The 20,830-nt window shown below is 36.4% G+C and overlaps 1 protein-coding gene and 1 non-coding gene across 5 annotated transcripts in view; both read right to left on the bottom strand.

The window, feature by feature from the left end:
* The window catches only part of AGBL1 (AGBL carboxypeptidase 1), an 872,209-nt gene that overhangs the window by 147,245 nt on the left and 704,134 nt on the right, over window positions 1–20,830 (bottom strand). The gene's annotated exons all lie outside the window — the stretch shown is intronic.
* Window positions 9,874–9,980, bottom strand: LOC143652925 (U6 spliceosomal RNA). Its single transcript, XR_013160971.1, has one exon. It is a non-coding gene; the product is annotated as a U6 spliceosomal RNA (small nuclear RNA).

Raw genomic sequence — 20,830 nt, 5'->3', positions numbered from 1 at the left:
TGACAACATGGATGAACCTTGAGGACATGATGCTGAGTGAAATAAGCCAAACACAGAGGGATAGATACTGTATTGATCTCACTGTTATGACCATGGTAAAGGTAAACTCAGAGACTAATAAAGTAGATTATAGGGTACTTAGAGATACACAGAAGCTAGACAGGTAAATGGTTACCCAATGAAGTTGAACTTAAATGTAAATGATCAGATATAAGTGATGGTAGTTCATTAGTGGGGTAATAAGTAATACTGCCATATTGAATATGAATATGATTGAAAGAGATTGTATGGTCATGTACCCTACTAATTAACTCTACAATTACAAATACATTGTTACATGAACTACTTCAAAGGTTTGATCTTATACGAAGAGTCAATAATAGAGGGTATATCAGGAACACTTAATATTACATGCTATGGACTGTAGTTAACAGGAAGACATCAACAGTAACACAGCAATATCAGGGGCTAATACTTGGGGGAGAGGAACAAGAGATAGGGGAGATTTAGAATTGATATTTTGTGAGGCTGTGTTTATCTGTTCTTTGTCTCTTTGAACCAATAAAAACTGTCTAGAATTGAGAGTGCTGATGACTGTACAATTGAGTAAGGACATTGTGAGTCATGGATTGTTTGCTTTGGACATTATCCATGATGGCCAACAGATAAAGGGGGCCGAAGGGCACAATGACTGAGAAGCAGAATGGCGAACTGTGACGTATATACATGATGGAATATTGTGTGACTACAAAAAGGAATGAAGTTGTGAGGCATACAATGAAGTGGATGAACCTTGGTGACATTGTGCTGTACAAAACAAGCCAGAAACAAAAGAACAAATACAGTATGGTATCTTTTAGAAAATACTTAAAAGAAAACTGGAACCCAAATTGTAAACTCTTATAGCAGACACAATTAGTCCGGGGTTGTGAGTGTATTTCTAGATTCTGAGATGTGCTATATTTGGATAAGCTGGTATTTTCCTGGAACTTTGGATACCTCTGTGACACCTAATACTCAGAGCTGGAATTCAACAGCCCTGAAAGTCAGCATTGCTACATGCAGCAATTGTTAGTAACTAAAAAAGAGATCGGGCTTCAATTAGAGATAAAAATGAAGTTGATACGGTAGGGGTTAAGGTAAATCAGAACATAGGGCAAAGGATGATAGTGTATGTATTCTAGAGCTTCACCTAATTTTTGAGACCAAAGACAGAGAGATTTAGTGTTTCTAGAGCCTAATTCAATGTAACACACCATCTACATCAACCTGACAAGAGAGCTCATTTTAATAACCTAAACGTATGGAACCCAGAACAGCAACAAGGTCTTATAATTTGGTGTGGCTTAATGTAATACCCCGATACATCCCAGACTATGGTGGGCTGATAATTAAAAAGTATTGGTAGAGGCGGTGTGACAGTGGCTCAGTGGCATTCTTGCCTGCCATGCCGGAAACCCAAGTTTGAGTCCTGGTGCCTGCTCACGCAAGAAAAAAAATAAAAGTTAAAAATTTGAGGGTGGGCCATGGTGGCTCAGCAGGCAGAATTCTTGTCTGCCATGCCAGAGACTCGGGTTTGATTCCTAGTGCCTGCCCATGCAAAAAAAAAAAAGTATTGGTAGAGTCCCTTGTGGAACTGGAGAAAAATTATGAAACTATTAAATTTCCCCATCTGGGAAAATGCTAGTACTCTCTCAAACATGAGAGATTCCCAAGAATATAGGCCAACCCCTTGATTTTGAGGACTACCAATATGAAACTCATTTCTGTAGCAGAGAAGCTATGACTACTTATAATTATGCCTAAGAGTTGCTTCCAGAAAACTTCTTTTGTTGCTTAGATGTGGCCCCTCTCTCTAAGCCCAACTCTGCAAGGAAAACTATTACCCTCCCCGGTATATGGGACAGGACAGTCAGGGGATAAAAGTCTCCCTGGCAACTTGGGACATGATTCCCAGGAACGAGCCTGGCCCTGGCACTGTGTGATTTACAAAGCCTTCTAGACCAAAAGGGGAAAAGAAATGAAATGTAACAAAATAAGTTATCAATGGCTAAGAGAGTTCAAATGCAGCTTAGAGGCTATTCTGGAGTTTACTCTTTCACAAGCTTCAGTTAGATAATGCTAATATCATGATTTGCCAAACCCCAACCAACATCATTCCTGTTAACCCTGAAGAACACCTAGAGCTCTGAGGCTCTAGAAAAGTTTCATTCACTAAGTTTACTTTCTGAAACGTATAACCTTGAGAGAGTTCCTAGGACAGATAAGTCTTAAAACCCAGAGAGGCCAGCTTCTCCATAGGCTAGGGGAAATTGGACAGGTGGATAGAATTAAGATGGGGGATATAATTATCAACAAATTCCATCCCCCATTCAATACTCCTTTTCAACATGAAAAAAAGTTAGAATGGGCATACCTTAAAGACACCTGTCAACTGAAAGTAGGATCAAAGGAGAAGGAGGAGTTAAAATAGAGAAGACAGGATTTAATAGACGAGTATTAGTGCTGAATCAATATAGTGATGCTTCTATCGGCCTCTGGTATCCTGAAGCAACTAGATAAAATCTGAAGTTGTGGAATGGTAACCCATACCAAACTTTGAAATCTGTTCTGTAACTACTTGATAAAATGTACTTGGAAAATTATTGCTCCATTTTAAATTACTTTTGACTTTTTGTACATAAATGATATTTCATAATAAATTTTTTTTAAGAATAATAATTGCTTTCTTTGTGCAGCAGCTACTGGTGTACATCCCCCATTCTCAAGGCAGGTTATCTTGGAATCCTGCCCCTGGCAGGCTTACTGGTGACAGAAAAGGGCATAAAAATCCTCTTCTCCAAGAACAGGGGTGGGCACAGCTGATCATTGATCACAGCTTTTTATTAGTAAACTTGTATCACTGGTCAGGTTCTGACAGCAGCCATTGTTTCAACCTGTTCTGGACTGGGTTTGTGGCTTTGGAGATATAGAGATGCTGTCCTTCAGAGTTATGGAAGACAGCTGATAGGCTGCATTTGCTGGGCAGGGTAGGAAAGATCAGCTTTGGGGAGCCATCCAGAAGCTCTTGGTGCCCTCCAGATCCCCTCCACAGGACACTCTGGAGCTGGTCTGCATCCCCACCGTGGTCCCTGGGCCAGTTTTGGCTGGGAAAGACTGACTTGGGAAAGTTACTCCAATATGCCCTCCTTCCAAAATTTGCCCTCCAAGCAGAAACAGCTTGAGACAATGAGAGGAGCATAAAAAACTACAGAGATGGGACAAAGGCTTGTGAGCTTCAAAAGATCAGGGAGAAGGAGGTCTATTTCCTAGAAAATAGAGGGACAAAAAATTCCTGAAGCAGGGAACTCCAAATCAACTGAAAAGCAAAAGCCAAAGATAAGACAAAGGCCCAGAAAGACAGGGAAATCTCTGTACACTGCATTTGCCTCGGGCAGGTCACCTGGACAGGGGGGATGATAATCAAGAAAAATCTCTGTTTTATTGCCAGCTGATTGCAAAAACAAGAAGCAGACATCTCAGGGCAGAAACCCCATTGTTAGCATGTTAAAATATTTAAATGAAGTGTATAACAAAAGATTACAAGACAAACAAACAGAAAATAGTGGCCCATCCAAAAGAAAAGGATAAAAATCCAGAAAACACCAACAAAGAAGATGAGAATGCAGACATACCAAACAAAGCCTTTGGAAAATGGTCTTAAAAATGCTCAAGGAGATGAAGGAAAATACTGAGAAAGAACTAAAGGATATCTAGAAAAAACAAATTTTAGAAGTGAACTAACCAGAAATGGAGCTGAAGACCATTTCAAGTAAAATGAAAAATGCCAAGGAGGACTTCAAAAGCATACTGGAGTTGACAGAAGAGAGAAGCAGTGGACTTGAAGACAAGACAATTGAAATGAGTCAGGCTGAACTTATAAAAAAATAAGGAATTACTAAAAGTGAAAATAGCTCAAGACACCTCTTGGGCACCATCAAGTACACCAATATACACATCAAGGGAGTTCAAAAAGAGAAGTAATAGAGAAAGGGGGCAGAGAGAATATTCAAAGAAATAATGACAGAGAACTTCCCAAACTTAGTAAAAGATGTGAATATGCCAATTCAAGAAGCCCAGAGAACACAAACAGAGCAAACATGAAAAAAATCCCACCACATCATATGTTGATCACACTATCAAATACAAAGGACAAGCAGAAAGTTCTGAAAACCACAAAAGAAAAGAAATGTGTTAGGTCAAAGGGATTCCCAATTAGACTGAGTTCTGACTTCTCATCAGAAACCATGAAGACAATAGGTTGAAATACTTAAAGTGCTGAAAGAAAACAAATGCCAGCCAAGAATTTTATATCTGGCAGGACTTTCTTACAAAAATGAGGAAAAGATTAAACATTCTCAGGTAAACAAAAGCTGAGAGAGTTCATCACCACAAGACTTTCCCTACAGACAATGCTAAATGGAGTTCTTCAGATGAAAGGAAAGGACACTAGATAGTAGTTTAAAGCAGCACAAAGAAATAAAGAACTGTGGTAATTTATTTGGTAAATTTATTTGGGTAATTATAAATGCCAGAATTATTATATTGCATTGTTTGGTATATCTGCGCTTCTAAGTTCATATAGGAGTTAAAATGCAAATGCATAAATCTATATTTTTTTATGTACAATGTTAAAAGATATAAGTGGTGATAAGTAAAAATATGGTGGAGGGGCAAAGGGATATAGGAAAAGTATATGTGCTTGCAATTGAAGTTAGGTTGGAATCAAACCAAATATGACTGCTATATATTTAGAATATTAAAATTTAACCCCATGGTAACCACAAAGAAAATACATGAAAAATATATTCAGAGGGATATGAGAAGATACCCAATATGGTATAACACAAAAATGAAAATAAATAAGGCATTAAAAGAAGTGAGGAACAAAAAGATATAAACTTATACAGGCTAAATAAGAAAATGGTAGAAGAATATCCTGTATTATCAGTAGTTACTTTGATTATGAATAGATTAAACAATTCAATCAAAAGAGAGATTATGGATGACCATGGTAGCTCAGCAGGCAGAGTTCTCACCTGCCATGCTGGAGACCTGGGCTTGATTCCCAGTGCCTGCCCATGCTAAAAAAAAAAAAAAAAAAAAACAGAGATTAGTAGACTGGATTAAAAAAAAGCATGATGCAACTGTATGTTGTCTGTGAGAGAATCACCTTAAATACAAAGATAAAAATAGGTTGAGGGTAAAAGGATGAAAAAATATAAACCATGCAAGCAGTAATTGAAAGAAAGTTAGGATGGCAATATTAGTGTCAGATAAAATAGTCATAAACATAGTCATAAACAGTATAAGGGACAAAGATCATCATTATATACTGATAAAGGGGACAACTCAAGAGAAAGAGTAACAATTATAAATATGTATATGTGTACCTAACAGTACAGTCCCAAAATACATGAAGCAAATACTGACAGATGAAGGGGGAAGTTGATGGTTCTACTTTAATAGTAGAAGACTTTAAGATACCACTCTCAATAATAAATACAAAATCTAGTAATAAGATCAATAAGAAAGTACAAGACTTGAATGACACCCCAAGTTAACTAGATCTAAAAGACATATGTAAAAATAAAATATGAATACACATAAAAATAGATATAGTACACATCCTTCTCAAGTGTACATGGATCATTCTCCAGGATAGACCATATTTTGGTCACAAAACAAGGCTTAATAAATTAAAAAATACTGAAATTGTACAATATATATTGTGACCACAACATAATGAAGCTAGAAATCATAGCAAAGGGAGAAAATGGAAAATCTACAAATATTTGGAACTTAAACAACTGTCATGGTTAGGTTCATGTGTCAACTTGACCAAATGGTGATACCTGTTTGTCTGGTTGGGTAAGTGCTGGCCTGTCTGTTGCGATGAGGACATTTCATACGATTAAATCATGATCATGTCAGCTACATTCACAGCTGATTATCTGTAATTAGCCAAAGGGGAATGTCTTCTTCAATGAGTAATGCTTAATCTGATCACTGGAAGCCTTTTAAAGAGAATTCAGAAGAGACAGGCTCTTCTTGTCTCAGCTGGTGAGTCTCTCCTGTGGAGTTCATTGAGACTCTCTATCAGAATTGTCGGCTTCACAGTCTGCTGTATGGATTTTGGACTCTGCGTTTCCGTGGTCCTGTGAGACACTTTTATAAATTTTGTATTTGCAAGCATTCCCTGTTGATTCTGTTTCTCTAGAGAACCCTAACTAATACAACAACATATTCTTAAACTACCGATGGATTAAAAAGGAAATCAGAAGCAAAACAAGGAAGTATCTTAGGGAATAATTTGAGGAGAATGAAAATGAAAATACAACATACCAAAACTTAGATGTTTCAGAGAAGGCAGTGCTGAGAGGGAAATGTATAGCTTTAAATGCTTTCATCAAAAAAGAAGAAAGACTTCAAATCAGAGATCTAACCTCAAAACTGGAAGAACTAGAAAAAGAAGAGCAAACTAAACCTAGAAGGAAGGAAAAAAGGTTAGAGTAGAGATAAATAAAATAGAAAACAAACAACAACAAACTATAGAATCAACAAAACCAAAATTGTATTATTTGAAAAGATCAATAAAATTGACAAAACTGTAGCAAGAATAGCAAACAAAAGAACAGAGAGGATTAAAAAATGCTTAAAATCAGAATTATAAAGGTGGACATTATTACTGATCCCACTGAAATAAAAAGGACTATGAGAGGATGTTATGAACAACTGTATGCCAATAAATTAGGTAACCTAGACAAAGCAGAAAAATTCTTAGAAACATACAAATTACCTATATTGACTCAAGAAGAAATAAAAACCAATTACTAGTAAAGAGATTGAATCAATAATAAAAAATATCTCAACAAATTAAAGCCCAGGATCAGATGGCTTCACAAGGGAATTCTACCTTCCAAGATGACTTAACTACAATTCTGCTCAAACTTTTGCAGAAAATTGAAGAGGAGGGAACATTCTCTAATTCATTCTATGAAGCCAAAATCATCCTTATACCTAAGCCTAAAGATAATGCAAGAAAAGAAAAGTAGAGAGCAATATTTCTTATAAATATAGACGAAAAATCCTCAGCAAAGACTAGCCAATCAAATCCAACTGCATATTAAAAAAAAATTAGACACCATGATCAAGTGGAATTTATCCCTGGTATGCAAGGTTGGTTCAATCTAAGAAAATCAGTTAATTATGCCCCATTAATGGAGTGAAGGAAAAAAGAATAACACACAATCATCTCAATTGATGCAAAAATGGGATTTGACAAAATCCAGCATCCCATCATGTTAAAAACACTTAGAACACTAAGAATAGAAGGAAATTCTCTCAGCATGATAAAGAACATATATGAAAAGCCCACAGCTAACATCTTATTGATGGCGAAACACTGAAAGTGCTCCCTCTAAGATCAGGAACAAGACAAGGATGCCCACTGTCACCAAGGTTATTTGTCACTGTACTGGAAGGTCTAGTTTTAGCAACTATGTGAAAGAAAGAAGGGGGGTGGGGGAAGGAAAAAAAACGAAATAGAAAGAAAGGGGGTAGGGAGGGAAGGAGGGAGGGAGGAAGAGATGAAGTAAAATTTTCTTTATTTGCAGATGATGTGGTCCTATATACAGAAAACACTGAAAAATCCACAACAAAGCTCCTAGAGCTTATAAATGAATTCAGCAAAGTGGCAAGGTACAAGATCAACACTCAAAATATCAGTAGTGTTTTTATATACAACAAGCAATGAACAATCAGAAGAAGACATCAAGAAAAGAATTCCATTCATAACAGCAACTAAAAGAATCAAATATCTAGGAATAAATCTAACCAAGGGTGTAAATGGCTTGTACACAGAAATGATGTCAATATGACCCAAAAGAATTTATAGATTCAATGCAATCTCAATCAAAATTCCTACAACTTTCTTTGCAGAAATGAAAAGGTCGATCCTCAAATGCTAAAGCCTCAGATAGCCCTAAATAGCTAAAGCCATCTTGAAAAAATAGAATGAAGTTGGAGGACTCACACTTTCTGGTCTGAAAATTTACTACAAAGCCACAGTAAACAAAACAGCATGGTACTGGCACAAGGACAGACATATAGACTAATGGACTCTGAGAGCTCAGAAATCAGCCCTTACATTTATGGCCAACTGATTGTTGATAAGGTGGCAAAGATCACTCAATTGGGAAAGAATTGTCTCATCAATAAAGGGTGCTGGGAAAGCTGGATCTTAACTTGCAAAAACAAAAAAAGGAGGACACCTACCTCCCTACCTTACACCATATATACACAAATCAACTCAAAATGTATCAAAAACTTAAAACAAAGAAGTAGAACTATCAAACCCCTAGAAGAAAATCTGGAAGCATTTTCATGTCTTTGTGCTAGGCAATGGTTTCTTAGACTTTGCACTCAATACACAAGCAACAAAAGAAATACATAAAGGTACACAAGTAGTTCAATGGTAAAATTCTTGCCTGCCATGTGGAAGACCCAGGTTCAATTCCCAGCCAATGCACTAAAAAAAAAAAAAAAAAAAAAAATTCTGAATAAAATGTCCTGTGATACATATATATCACATATCTTCCCCTGGGTGCATATGTGTATGTATAGGTTTAGAAAAACAGGGATACGCATAATAAAAGAAATACAAAAACGTGGCCTCATTAAAATTTTTTAAAAATGTGCCTCAAAGACCTTTATCATGAAAGTAAAGGGCAACCTATTCAATGGGAGAAAATATTTGGAAACCACACATCGGATAAAGGTTTACTATCCAATAAATAAAGAAATAAGAAATAAAGAATAAAGAAAGAAATTCTCCAACTGAACAACAAAAAGATAATCAACTCAAAATTTGGCAAAATGCTTGAGTAGACATCCCTCTAAAGAAGATATATGAATGGCCAAAAAGTACATGAAAAGATGCTCAATTTTGATTGCCAGTGGCAATGTAAAATTGTGCAGCCACTGTGGAAAAGTGTGTCTGATCCTCAGACATCTAAGTACAGAACTACCATATGACCCAGCAATCCCATTACTTCGTATATACCCAAAAGAGTTGAAAAAAGGGACTCAAATAGATCATTTCACATCAATAATCATAGCAGCTTTCTTACAACTATCAAAAGATGGAAGCAACTCAAGTGTTCACCAACCGATGAATGCATAAACAAAATGTGGCATATAAATACAATGGAATAATATTCAGCTGTAAAAAAGAATGAAGTCCTGATACACGTGACAGCATGGAATAACCTTGTAGATATTATGTTGAGTGGAAGAAAGCACACACAAAAGGATAAATAGTATATGATCTCCCTGTTAGGAAATAATTAGAATAAACAAACTCACAGAGTCACAATCTAGAACATAGGTTACCAAGGATTGGGGTTGGATGGCAAATGGGAATGTAAGGCTGAAAATGTGCAGGGTTCCTATTTGGATTGATGGAAGTGTTTTGGTAATGGATGGTGATGTTAGCATAACACTGAACAAATTAACAGCATCAAACTATATACATAAATATGACGAAGGAGGAAAATGTTAGATTGTATATATGATAACAGAATAAAGATGTTTAAAAATCATTGGAACTAGATCACACAAACAGTGAGTCCTAAGTTAAACCATGGGCTTTAATTAATAGTACAATTATAAAAATGTGCTATCATCAATCGTAACAAATGTTCCAACAAAATATGGTGGGATAGCGTATGGGAATCCTGGGTTTTATTATTGTTCTTTAAACAACTCACAACTTCTCTAACAAAGAAAAAAAAGATCCTATTTATATAACCTTTTCTGTTCTTTGTTTTTTTAAAAAATATGGAACGCTTCACGAATTTGCACGTCATCCTTGTGCAAGGGCCATGCTAATCTTCTCTATATCATTCCAATTTTAGTGTATATGCTGCCGAAGCAAGCACTATTTATACAACATTTCAAAGTAGGCCACCTACTCTATGATGCTGGATAATGATAACGAAAAATCTTTGGGACGGGTAATTATTGGAAAGGGACAAGAGAGGCCTTTCTGAATATGGATAAGGTTCAGTTTCTTGATACCCATGCCAGTTTTTAGTCATGATAACTTTGTAATCAAGCTTTATAGTTCTGATTTGTGCACTTAGTTTTATGGATGTTATATATCAAGAAAAATTCAAAGAAAACAGAAAGGAGATAGCATGGTTGTTGTCCAATGCAAACAGGCATTTGTTTTTAAGATAAAACATTCTCCATATAAATTTTTAATGGGCAGAACCTTCATGGAGAAATTGTAAAATTTTATTGAAAGATTTAAAAGAAATCCTAGAAATTAAACAAACATATCTGCATGGATGGCAATAATTAATATCATAAAGGCCCTAATTCTCCCCAAATTAATTTGCAAATTGAATTTAATTCCAGTCAAAATCCTACAGCATTTTTCATGAACCTTAGATTGTAAAATTCTATGGAAATAGAAAACTAAAAAGTGGTTTAAGCAATCTTAAAAAACAAAAAAAGAAATAGACAAAGGAGGTAAAATGGAGAGAGGGAGGAAGAAGTGGCTGCAACAAGGAGGAGGAAGAAAGAAGAAGCACAAGAAAAGGCTTATGGGGGTTGATGTTAGTAACGTTGTTTTAATATATGCATGTAAGTATTATTATTAATAGTAATACTAGTTAAAATGTTAAAAGTTTAATTTGGGTAGTACAAGTTCAGGAATAGAAGACAGACCAAGTGAACAGAACATATAACACAGAAATAGACTCTTACATGTATGAGAACTTAGTACATTGTAAAACTTTGTTGATAATGCTAGAACCATCAATTGGTTTCCATATGGAAACACAACATTAGAGCCCAATTTCTGCCTAGAAACAAAAATAAATCTGATGGGTGAAAGACTGACCTGTAAAAAGGAACCATGTACAACTTCTAGAAGGAAAGACACAAAAAAGAAACTATTATGTGTGGCTAGGCAGGCATTTCTTAAACAATACTCAAGAAGCAGAAATCCTAAAAGAGAAAACTAAAATTTTCAACACATTTTACTCCTCCATGATAGAAGAATAAAATAACATAAAACGGAAAGAAAAATCACAGACAAGGTGAAGATAATTGTAATCCCTATAACAAAGAAAGGATTGCAGTTAGGATATAGAACTATATTGTAACAATTAATAAGGAAAAAATAAAAAGAACAACAAATAGAAAAATGGTTAAAAGCTATTAAATACCATAGTACAAGAAATTCAAGTGGTTAATAAAATATTGGGAGGGGTAGAGAACTGGACCTCACAAATAATCAGACCATGGAGATTAAAATAGTAATGAGGTACCATTTTACTTCTGGACTGGCAAAAAGTAACTACATGGATATCACTGAGTTTTGATGAGGATGCAGCCCAGAAATTTGGTTTCCAGTAGCTACCACAGGGAAAGAATAGAGGCAAATTTATAATAACTCTTGTTGAACTCGAACATACACAACTATTGGAATTAATGAACTGAACCCACTTTTATGAACATGGAGAAATTCCAAGAGCGTTAAGTAAAGATGACAAATTAAAAGATGAAAAACATGATAAGACCTTCGTGATATTTTTAAAGGGACTATATATTGTTTATGAATACATATATGGATAGTAAATGTAGAAAAACAAGTATATGATATGATGATCACCAACTTTAAAATTGTGGTTTCCTGTGAGTTATTAAGAATAGGGACAACCTACCATTGGAGATTTAATTACATCTTAAATGTTTAAAAGAGACCTGATACAAATACGACAAAAAGTCAACTTTAATATTAGTAATGGTATATAGGTGTCTTATACTTTTTGTGTATTTGAAATGTTCTTAATTAAATTTTAAACTATTTTAATGGAAGCATAGTAGCATCTTGGGAGGAAAAATGTTCTGAAGCAAGTAAGAAAAATATAAGAAGAATCAACTACTGCAGGAGTGGTGGCCCATGAAGAAGTCCAAACAAGAAATTTTAAGTAGATTTTTGAATCTTAACCTGTACTAAGCCTTTCTCACACTAGCTGCCAGAAACTAGGCATGTTACATGTTATCTTGCCAGGGATATGAGATATTGGTAGCTCCCTCCAAATGGTGGTGTAGCCTTGGATTTCCACATCATCATCTCTCACCATCCCAGGATTTAATTCCAATATGCACCAACAGATTTGCAAAGTTTATGTGGGTTCCTTCTACTCCTTGGATCAGACTGAACCCTAGGTCATCAGATCAAGTTGCCTCTTGAATCCTTCTTCCCCAATCTCATATTCATCACAATTTCTTATGGCCTCTACTTCTGTACCGTCTCTGGAATCAATCCATTACTCCTAATTCTAGTCTCTTTCTTGGTTCAAACCACAACCATCTTCTGTCTGGTTTACTGCCAAAGGACTCTTAAGTTGTCTTCCCTGCCTCCAACCTAATTTCTCCATTGTCCACACTGATATCCCACTGATTCTTTAAGTTATATGTTTGCCTTGATTATAAGCTCTAAGAGAGTAAGGATCATGCCTGTTTTATTCTCCATCGTATTCCCCGTACTCAGAACAGTATCTGACATGTAACAGGGGCTTAATCAGGATTTTCTGACCATGAATGAATTAATGAATATTTTCCAAAATATACATGTGACCATACCTCATTCCCAGTCAAAAATTCCACAAAGAACATGATTTAAACTCCTAAGCATGACATTTGAGACTCTTTGTGATACACTACCTGCTAACCTCTCCATCTCATTTCTTATAATTCCATTTTAGCTCTCTAAGTTCCAAGCCACAGAGAACTAGTCATTCAACAAATATACTGTGCACCTGCCTCCTGGTCTTGGTATACATTATTAACACTTCACAGGACACCATCTTTTTCTTTATTCTAAAGATGTGTCTTAATTTTCATTGGTTCTTAACTTATATACTTTCAGCCTTCTGTGACACCTCTAACTGGTCTGCCTGTTTTGTTCCAAGACTTCCTAACCCTATCTATTGTATTAAGTACCTCTGAAATTAAAGGGAAATTACTTTGATTTCTTTTCACAGATTTTAAGCTTCTGAGGGCAAATATTCCATTTTGTTCAATATTGTGCTCACACTATATGGAAAATGCTAAATACATATTTGTTAAATGAATGAATGAAACAAAAAGGCAAACCAAGGGTGAATGAAAGACTTCATTATCCCCTTACAATGCCCCAAACACTCTCTTTGGCCCTCAAACATTACTTCCTGATTGGCTATTCACATGCCAGATAAATGAGGACACACAGAGTTTAAGTTAGTAGTTTGGGATGACAGAAACTACCTTATCTATATGAGGAAAAAACAGGGGCACAGGTATAGAATTAGGTTCATCTTGAGTCTTCTCTTGCCACTGTACATACCACTTTGATTCTCAAACTTGAAGTTCTTTCACAGGACTGAAGTTACAGATGCTCTTGGTTACAGTTGCTAGGCAAAGCCTTCTGGGATGGAACCACCTGCCCTAATTAATAGACAAATATTTCTGAATGTGGGTCATTGGGTCTCATCGACACCCACATCTCTGAGAATAGATTTCTGTGGCTGTGCTATCCTTCTCAGAGCCAACCTATTCATTTTCTCTGGCTTGTTAAATAGGTTCCCATCTGTTAGAGGCTTCCCTGTGGAGCTGATATATTTCATTCTGAAACTCCATGGAGATAGAGTCTGAGAATAATTCTTTCTGATACACACCTGTTTTGCCTTTGCCTTTTTTAGCAGATGCTGAGCCAACTAACAGTGGTTAGACCACACCAGGAGTATAACTAAACTGACTTCTAATATTCTGCACAATTGATTTCATTGGGTAGGATAAGAAGAGCTTTCAACATCCATTTTTTTATGGGTTGACTTCTGTATGGAATAGTTGGATTCCCACATAGAAAGCTTAAATCTTACATAACCTATAAGACTTGGTTCAGCTATTATCTCATCCTCCACGAGGCGTTTGCTTTTCCCCTCAGAATCTCCTCCCCTGCACTCAAATAACTGCTTTGCCATGTTGAATTGGAATACTCTCTTTTTAAGTCTCTCTCTCCATCTAAATGATCAGTTCCTTAAAGCCATGAACCATGTCCTATTCAACTCTGTAACCCAGGGCCTACCATAGGTTATATACTCAATAAATATTGGTTAAACGTAACTGAACCATGGATGAAAAGTCAAGCATAAATGTACTCTTGATTCTGGAGAAATCTAGGCAAATCTAACCTCAAACATCAATTTGTCGAGCATGTATCTAGTTTCTGGCAGTTTATTTTTGTATGTGAAGGGCTCAATGGCTTGAAAGGGTTCCTTAGGATAATTGTCTCTATTTCCTCACTCTCCACTCACTCCTCAACCCACTTCATCTGGTTTTTGTTCTGATCACACTACTGAAACAGCTCCAAAGGTCACAGATGGCATGCATGTTGCTAAATTAGATTAATATTTCTCAATTCTCAGGTTTTGGGACTTGTCAGCAGCAATCAACATTGCTGACCATGATTTCCTCAAACACTTTCTCCTGGCTTACTTAACACAATGGCCTCCTTGATTTCTTCCTACTATTCTTGTTGTCCCTTCTCTACCTTCATTTGCAGATTTGTTCTTTTTTTGCTAGCCATTAAATATTGGAGTTCCCCAAAGCCCAGCCTTTGAACTTTCTTCTCTGCTTATTCTCAATATATTCCTCTGCAGTCTCATGCATGCCCATGAATTAAATTACCACCAAAGCACAGATGAATTGCAAATTTATATCTCCAGGCCAGGCCTCTAAAACATCTTCTCTAAAACTCAGACCAAACTTTTTGGCTGCCTCACTGAAATGTCCATGTGAACGTGACAGAGTCACCTCAAACATAATATGTTAAAAAGGGGAATCCTGACATTTACATCCCTCCAGATGTATAATTCTTATTGGTTTTTCTATTTTTCCTTGAACAACTCTCCAATTCAACTACCTCCTCAAGCCAGAAACTTAGGCGTGATTCTTATCAACTTCCCCTTTCTTATTTTTTTCATACTTAATTCTTAAATAAATTAAATGTTATAGTCTATATATTTCTCTAACCTGTGTTGTGTTCTCCATTCTGATTGACACCATACAAGTCCGTGCTACTCACATCTCTTCTCTAGATTATTATAATCACCTCCTAAACAGTCTATTTACATTATATCTGGCCCTCCACATGATGTTCTCTATAATATTATTGGTGTGGTCTCTGAAACACACATTTGAATATATTACCCTCTTGCTTAAGTCTTTCAGAACTTTTCATTGCTGCTATGGAAGAGAATAATACCCTTACTCTGGCCTAGGAGAGCATGCACCGCATGAGTCCTACTACTACAGCTGCATTCAGGATTCCTTTATTGCAAATGAGAAAATGTCATTTCAGACTAACCCATACAAAATAACGGGATGCACTGACTTCTGAAACTGAAACCTTAAAGTATTTATTACTACATCTAGGGGCTAAACCATATTATATATATATGATTTGAGAAAGACATTTCCAACAAAATATATATCTTCCAGTACTACTTTGTTCTGTGAGGCTTCATTCTTAGGACCTTCTTACGGCATGTCCCTGGCACCCTCAGGGAGTCTATTATACTTTTTTATTTTGATCTATTTTTCTACTAGATAGTGAGCTTTCTGAGAACGGGCACCTTGTTTTATTCACCTCCATAAACTCTCCACGGTGCAAAAGACACGAGAGGTATTCTGTAAATGTTTTATTTTTTCATTAATAAAGTAAATAAGAATGAAGAAGAACAGGAGAAACAGTGAGGATAAAAAGAAAGGAGGAAGCTCAGTAGATTGGTAAATATTTTAATCCTATTTCAGTATTAAAGGATTAAAGTAAGAGGCTTTAACCTGGGTTGAGGAGCCCAACAGAATCTTCTTACTACTTTCTATACAACTGGCCCCTTGTCCTGGGATATAGCATAACTCAGTCATCTTTTTGCCTTTGGATCTGCTTTCTTTGGCAGCTCTCCACCAGATTTGCAGCAGTAATTATAACTGGAGGTGTCGAGAAGATGAGAAGGAAGGAAATACACCCATCCCAAACATTTCTCTAAGTGAGCTTTGCATATCAAACTTGTACTCCTAGACTACCACTATCCAGTTTGTAACTGAGGTCTTGCTAGTTCAAAGTCCAAAGCAGGTGAAGTCCAAAGAAGGTTGGCAATAACTACTGTTGGTGATGGGGATGGTTGATAAGCAAGATTACTTAGACTCAGATATATTGCTTTTCAAGCTCCTTTGTGGGTAGCCTGGCCAAGGAACCAGTCAAACTGAACAATGTGAAGATTTTCAGAGGCAAGAACTTGGAGAGGGTTGCCTATAGCATGTAAAAGTAAATGCAATTCACGGGTTCAATTTCCAGTACCTGCCCATGCCAAAAAAAAGTAAATGCAATTTAGAATCTTCAGATAACGACATAGAAACCATGTGTTGGGAGATAATTCTCCATGAATATCTCACATTTATACTCAATCTGGGTCCTCTGAGAAAGACATTTACAGCCAAATTAAGAATGTGTGTATAAGAAGAAATTCCAGGATGGTACAGCTTAGGGCCATCTCCATTTCTTGAGCTGGCACAGGGTAGTTAAGAGGAAGACCTTTCCTTCCCCTCTCCAGAGGAGATTTGCCTATATTCTGGAGCAAAAATAGTGCTTCTCACTTTCTTTCTTCCTGCAGAGGGGAGGAGGGACAGGTCACCACCAGTTCTAATTTTGGGGTTCCTCTCCTGTAATATAACCTACTTGCATGTGCAGATGCAATCAAGCCTTCACTGCACCTGGGGGATTTGGGCATTAGGAACTGATGCAAGCAAGCTATTGCCATGGCTGCTTCTCTTCCTATGAGTAATAAACTGTCTTTGTCTCAGACCCAGATGTCTCACATTTTCTGTGTGTATATGTAGCAAGTAGGCTAAAATTTCAGAACTTTAACAGTTTCTGGAACAACATCATGTTCTAAATTCTTAATCTTTTCAATCATTCACTCATTCAATAGTTTTGTTGTTGTTGTTATTTTTAATGCAACCTATTATGCATCAGAGGTTTTTCTAAGCCATGAGACACAGCAGTAAATTAAATAGAACTTAATTTAGTTTTTTCGCTATTTCAAATTCTCTCCAATGAATGACCACTGTGCTTGCTCTTCTTTCTGCTTGCAGTGGCCTCCCCACTCCCTACAGGCCTGCTCGTATCTCACCAATATCAAAAAGCCTTATTTAATTCACATAAGTAAAAAAGGTTATCTAATGACTTGGTCTAAACTGACCCCTGACCCTAAAAAGTCACTACCACATTAGACTGTTAGAGTCTCTTCACAGAAGTTATCACTGTATAGACATTAGCTTTTTAATATGCTTATTGATTGCTAATTTCCTGCAATATAAACCCGATCCGAGTGAACATGGGAGAGAGTGGTTGAAGATGAGGTCAGAAAGGTAGGGAAGGGCTGGTGTGGATCATGTCAGTTCAGGTGCCCTAGTGAGGAGTTTTTATTTTCTTTCAGATGCAATGGGAATGGCATGGATGTGTTTATGTCCAAAGAGTTGGAATAAAATTAAGCCGTAGGTAAAAGTCAATGATATGAAGTTGACCAGACTGGAAACAAGTTGGGAGCAAAACAGGAGGGTTTAGAACTAAGACTCAGTCACATGCATGGGCTGCTCTTGCCTTGACTTGATTGACAGTAGAGCAGTGGTGGGGTTAGCGTGGCTGGCCCGACTGCAGCGCCAGCACCTGGCAATGAAGGACTCTTCTATATGTAAAAGCAGCCTAAGGGGACTCTCTTCTCATCTGTGAATACCTAGATCAGATTCTGTTCAACTCATGCTCTTCATAGTCTAAGGAAAACAAAGTACAAAAAGGTTGACTTACACAAAATCTCACATTTAAACAGAACACAGTCTTGTTTGACTTCTCAACTTTGGCGTCTTATGGTTATCAGAGAGAACGCGGCATACTTTTAAGAATACTACCTATACAATCATTACTATTTCCTACTCTTTAACTCCATCAGGGGAAGGAAATAACAATGGTCATAGTGCCAGAAAATTTAACTTTGAAATCTCTATTCTTACTCTAATAAACTATGACCTTGGGAAAAACTTCAGAAGCAAGGCTCAATTTTCTCAACTATAAAATGGGAAAATTAATAAATCCATGACACGTTGTTGATGCCAGCAAATCAAATGAGATAACAAAGATGAAAACTGTTTAAAGCTCAATAAATGCTATATAATTACCTTCAGCTCAAGACAGGGAATTCTCTGGCTGTTTGCTTATGAAACATCTGATATCTCTTGAAACAAAATCCGTGCTTTGGGTAAACAGGTTTCCTTTGCAATTATTAGATAATCTAATTTTTAAAAGCAGGATAAATCTGGTTCTTATAGCTCAAGGAACTGAAACAGGCAAGGAGGGGAGAAAAGGCTATTTCCCTAGGTTAGCTGTACTTATCTTAGAATAGTTTACATTGGCACATGGCAAAGGCCAATTAGGCTCTGTCCCTACTTTGGTGGATGCATCATCTGAATGCCTGCTGCCACCAGAGTTAATGACTAGAGATCAATTTGGGAGGAACAATTTCCATCTATTTTCAGGATTTATCTCTATGCAGTATTTCATTCTTGAAAAAAATAGATTTAAAAAATTTGAACAGGGTGCATGGGGAGTTCAGTGGTTAGAATGCCTGCCTTCTGTGTGGAAGACCCAGGTTTGATTCCGGGACCATGTACCCCCCCCCCCAAAAAAAAAATTTGTAGTTTGTTCATATTGCTATTATGTTATAAAAAGGTAAATATTTCTTTAAACAACAGTTCAAAAGAAGTAAGCAGTAGATATAAGGGTACTTTGCCATGAATTCTTAAACATGATTATTATTTAATACAACCCTACTTAAATTTTAATATAAAACTTTTTACTTACTTACTTACTCTAAATCCTTACGTCAGAGCTGTAGTTCTTTCCTCTACTACACTCAGCCAGGTTTTAATCAGAGGTCCCCAAACCTGAGCCCTGCAGCCCTGGTAGATTTTCAGAGCACAGCAATTTATGATGTGCACATTGTGAGATTCTTTCACCAAGGTCTTTCTTTAAAAAAGAATAAAAGAATTGTATCATCTCTTAACTATCTGGTTCAATAGTCTTGTTTAACTAAATAAGTTCACTGGTTCTCGTCTCCCTGTCTCTCCCATTAGGGGCAGCAGCAGAAACAGGTATCTGAGAAGATCCAATGGGCTGAGAGCTCCTTGAGGGACAGGACCAGGTCTTCTGACTTTATAGCCTTACTCAGTACGTGAGCAGCATCCTACATCTATAAATCACTATGACCTATTTTCCTATATTAGGAAATGTATAACAAATATATATATGTTTAAGAACTGATAGGCCTAGGATGAAATTAAAATATTGAATGAATAATTTTATTCACAGTGAGTTTAATCATAACATTAATTATTAACTTGTCTACGATACAGGGCTTAGACCTAGAAATTCTTCAGATTACACCATAAATAGATTTATAAGTGGACCAGTGTCCAGTCTAAAAGAAAAAAATTCCAAATAACTTGTAAACAATCATGCAAGAAGGAGGGAATGCATTTTATAAATGGAAACATAAAATGGTTTTTGCAAGGAGACAGTATAAAATGGGGCTAAGAGCAGGGACTCTGGTGCCAGGCCCACTTGGGTTTGACTCGTGGCTCCACCCATTTGCCAGCTGTTGGGGGGACACAGATATAAAACACAGTGTGAGATCTAACATAAACTATGGCTTATAATTAGTAATAGGATTATAATAATATTTTTATATCAATTGTATCAAAGGCATTCCACTATTGCAAAATGTTAATAGGGAAAACTGCATGCCAGAGGCAGACATTTGGGAATTTTTTACTTTGTGCACAATTTTTCTATAAACCTAAAACTGCTCTAATAAAAAAATGCATTTAGTTATATCTTTTAATTTTTGCCTTAAAAAATAAATCCAATGCACAAAGAAATAAAGAGGATTTTGTAACAGACACTCATGTGCTGATCTTATAAATTTAATCCATATTACCTCTTTAAGTGTTCATCTCAGATCCTTCATAAATACACATACATACACATACACACAAAACATCAGATAGGTTAAATTTAATAATATTTCCCACCAATGTCCCATCCTATTCCTATCCTGTGTCACTTGGTGACCCTATTTGACAATTGTATATTTCTTATCCTGACAATGTGTTTGAAATTTTACTATATATGTAAGTATTCATAAATAGTTCACATTTTATCATTATAAACTTGCTGGCATAGCTTCTCATATTATCCTGCTTCTATTCCCCCTTCATCTTCCCTTCCCTCCGGTCCTGATTTGTTTCCTGAAGGCTCAGTTGTCCCAAGAAGTGACTGTAGGACTAACTTCCTAATCCAATTTCCTTTCTTACTCCTCAGAGAGATTGTAAAGGCATCACAACTTCACTTTTTCCTTCTGTCCTTCCATATGCACTCATATATCCCACTCACCCTCCTCTTCTCTCTTTTCCTACACATGCCCAATAATCTCGGAAAAATACCTCTCCTTCACCTTATTTCTTTTTGGATCCCCCATTCCCAAAATGTAATGATAATTATGACCAAGAAAAAAGAAAGTATGATAGGCATTACCTCCATCTTCAAATATGAAAAGTCATAAGTTCAGAAGCAAAAAAAACAAATAAGAGCCAAGGACTAAAATCTGTAAAGTACTTGAAA

The sequence above is a fragment of the Tamandua tetradactyla genome, chromosome 12 (assembly GCF_023851605.1).
Source record: "Tamandua tetradactyla isolate mTamTet1 chromosome 12, mTamTet1.pri, whole genome shotgun sequence".
Classification (NCBI taxonomy): Eukaryota; Metazoa; Chordata; class Mammalia; order Pilosa; family Myrmecophagidae; genus Tamandua; species Tamandua tetradactyla.
This window is presented reverse-complemented; position numbering and strand designations above follow the sequence as displayed.